Raw genomic sequence first — 3,834 nt, 5'->3', positions numbered from 1 at the left:
ATTTGAACGCAGGCTTATCAAAAACGCATGATTTTATCTTTGTGTCCAAACAGGTTTGAACGCAACTCTGAGATTTGAGTTGTAGTTGTAAGACTTGCGTTTAGAGAGATCTGATGCATTCCAACTTGTTGAGGATCCCCTTTGCTGTTGTTAGGGTAATCTCTGAAAGTTTCTTCGTTGTAATTGAAATTTTGTGTTTGAATGCACCCAACGTGGGTCTACCCCTTTATAGGAACCAGGAACGCAGGGTTGAGACTTGCGTTCGAGAGACTTGAAACGCAGTTATAGAACTTGCGTTCGAGGAAGCTAGACGCTCTTTCTTCTGACCTTGGGTGCGCATCTTAGGTTGCTAAGATTTTTCCACTGAACCAAATCAATCCAACAACTTAAGAAATTTTCTTTATTATAATATTTCTCGACAACTTAAATCGTCAGAGGTGTAATGTTAACTTGACGACATACAAAGTAGGAGAACTTATTCATTCAAACAAACATTTCATAAGCAACCGCCAGCTAAGCTCAAGAGACTTGCAACTTACGGGTAATATTTCTTGAGAAATTTCCCATTAATTGGCATCATAAGCCTATCGCCTTTTTTATTGATGAGACGGTAAGCTCCGTTGGAATAGACTGTCTCTACCACAAAAGATCCTTCCCATTTGGGATTAAACTTCCCTTTGGTTTTATGGGTCATCACCATAGGTCGTCGATTAGCCAAAACCAAATCGCCTTTCTTGAAAATCCGTTCCTTAACCTTTTTGTTGTAGGCTTTAGAAATACGGGCCTGATATAACTCGATCTGTTGCTGAGCTTGAAGCCGTTTGTCATCTAAAGCTTCGAGTTCCTGCAAACGTCGTTGGTGTTTCTCTTCATCTGTCAGTCCGGTTGTGATAGCGACTCTTAAGGAAGGAATTTGGATTTCTAATGGCAATACGGCTTCACAGCCATATACTAAAGAGAATGGCGTAGCTCTTGTAGGGGTCCTTACTGTTGTGCGGTAGGCCCATAAACATTCGCCGAGTCTTTCATCCCAATCTCGTCGACTCTTGGAGACAAACTTTTTGAGGAGCTTCACGATAGTTTTGTTAAAAGCTTCTGCAAGACCATTTGCTGGCGAATAATATGCTGTGGATGCAACACTTTGGATGTGAAATTTATCACAGAATCTCTGAAATCCAAAGCTAACAAATTGTGTCCCGTTGTCGTGAACTATCCGTCTCGGGACTCCAAAACGGTAGATGACGTGATGTTTAATGAACTTGATCACATTCTTTGTCTTGACTTCTTTTAGCGGGATTGCCTCTGCCCACTTGGAGAAATAGTCGGTTACGGCCAGAATGAACCGATGTCCTTTGGACGTCAGAGGAGAAATTGGTCCCACGATATCCATGCCCCACATTTCAAATGGCCAAGATGCAGATGTAGGCTGCAAATTACCTGGTGCTTGATGGATAAAGTCCCCATGAATCTGACATTCGTGACAGCGTTTAGCATAGTCGACTGCGTCTGAGAACATTTTTGGCCAGTAATATCCAATTCGTCGAAGACGATCGCCTAACTTAGCTCCAGGCTGATGAGCTCCGCACATTCCGTCGTGAGCTTCCTTAAGGGCCTCTTTTGCTTCCTTCCGAGAGAGACATCGAAGCAAAACTCCGTCATGTGATTTATGATATAGGGTTTGAGAGACTGCATCATAATAGAATTGGAGGGCCTTTCGTTTGATAGTAGCAGCTTCCTTAGGGTCATCAGGCAATATTCCGTATATGGCATAGTCGATGTACGGGAACCGCCAATCTCTAGCTTCAAATTCCATCACGGTTGTACAGACTTCTCCTGTCGGTGTCTTATCGGAGCTTTCCTCCATAGGAATCTTGAAACAGTATAACTCGCATCCTGTAACCGGGATTGTAGTTTCAGCCCCTGGAGGCAACGCTAATGAAGTTGCCAGCGAGGCTAAAGCGTCTGCGTAAGCATTCTGAGCTCGCGGAATGTATTCAATAAAGAAACCTTTGAACTTCTCAGCTTGCTTTAGCACTGCAAAATAATACGGGATAAGATACTCATGACGCACTTCGTATTCCCCTCGGACTTGATTAACGATGAGCTGAGAGTCACCGTAAGCTTCAAGGTGCTGAATATTAAGTTCTTCGGCAAATTGCATTCCTAATAACAGAGCATTATACTCGGCTACATTGTTGATGTAATGTTCGATTAGGGAAAATCCCCTTGGGATTACATGACCGTTAGGAGAGATTAATACTACTCCCACTCCCGCAGTGATTGCTCCATGAGGGTTTGCCCTAGATGCACCGTCGAAGAATAATTTCCACACTTGCGTAGTTTCTTGAGTAACGCAGGTTTCAGCGACTTCGTCAGGCAATTCTTCATACAACTTAGATGTCCCTGGCACCGGGTGGTCAGCTAAGAAATCTGCCAATGCTTGACCCTTGACCGCCTTTTGGGGCATAAATTGCATATCATATTATGACAAGAGAATAGCCCATTTTGCTAGTCGGTGTTCGCGGGGAAAATCGTTTTCTTCATTGAATTCATTGTGATCTCAAAATAACAACTTTTTGTGGTTACAAAAGATCCGGTCTTTTTATAAGATCCGGTTACAACGAAATCAAAGAAAATAAAAGAAAAAGAAAATTACAACTTTCTCCTTGTGAACAAATCGCGAGCTCCTGGTTAATTCGTGGACCACCGCGCGATCTAGATCCGGTCGGATCTACACGATTATACGGGTATTATTCCACGAAGGGAATAATAGCCGGGAGGGATTAGTTCACTAAGGAAATAATCGCTCGGATCTCGGGATCTAAGACCAAGCTTAGATCCGGAGTGTGATCTCGTGTAGATCTCAGATCTGTTCTTCCCCTTTCTCGAACTCCTGCCTTTTGTGACGTGGATGCTCGCCGAGGATCAGATCTGGATGCCCAAGTCTTCAAGTCTTCAAAACTCTAAGCTTGGTCTTTAATCCGGCAGAGTTTCGGCTCTCCAAAGTCCAACCTTTGAAAATGAACAAAAGGGGGCCTATTTATAGGCTACCCTCACTGTGCCTTGGGCACAGTGCAGCCGGCCACCTTGAGGTGGCTCGGCTCTGGGCCGGCCACCTCAAGGTGGCTCGGCCACCGAGCCACCTCAGGGTGGCTCGGCAATGGCCGAGCCACCTCAGGGTGGTTCGGCTTGGGCCGAGCCACCTTGAGGCGGCTCGGTTTTGGCCGAGCCCCTCTGGGTTTGCTGTTTTTTCTGTCGTTTTGCGCTGTATCCGTTTCTCGGTTCTGTCCGTGATTCGGTTGACTTAGATTCTGATTCGTTGATCTGATTTGGTAGTAAGTCGGATTCCTGATTTGGCAGTAAATCCACTTTTGAGTTCGAGTCTGAAACCGATCTTGATTTGGTCGTGATTCATCCGAGTCCGCTCTTGTTTGAATGACTCGTTGATTCCCCGAACTGTTGGCTTGATTCCCCGCTCGAATGGATGTATCCCGTTGCTTGCGTGCGGTTCGTCAACCTCGTCGCCTCGTTGGTTCGTCGGTTTATGCCGAACTGTGCTAAGGGACCTATAAGCAATTTTATATGCCTACAGTGGTGTTGGTTCTATGGAATTCTAGCTCCAAAAACACACACATGAGCATACATACATATAGGCAAAATTACCCAATTGGTATATTTTGTTTATCCTTAGTGACAGTTTGGCATATAATTTTTTTCGGCGATATATTGGTATATTTTCTTTCCTCCGGCGACAAATGGGCCTTAAGTTTGGCCGGATCCAATTTTACGGCGAGTTTTCTTACGTGAAGGCTCATGTGATGCATACATGGCCCC

Source organism: Asparagus officinalis, chromosome 3 (genome assembly GCF_001876935.1).
Source record: "Asparagus officinalis chromosome 3, Aspof.V1, whole genome shotgun sequence".
Taxonomy (NCBI): Eukaryota; Viridiplantae; Streptophyta; class Magnoliopsida; order Asparagales; family Asparagaceae; genus Asparagus; species Asparagus officinalis.
This window is presented reverse-complemented; position numbering follows the sequence as displayed.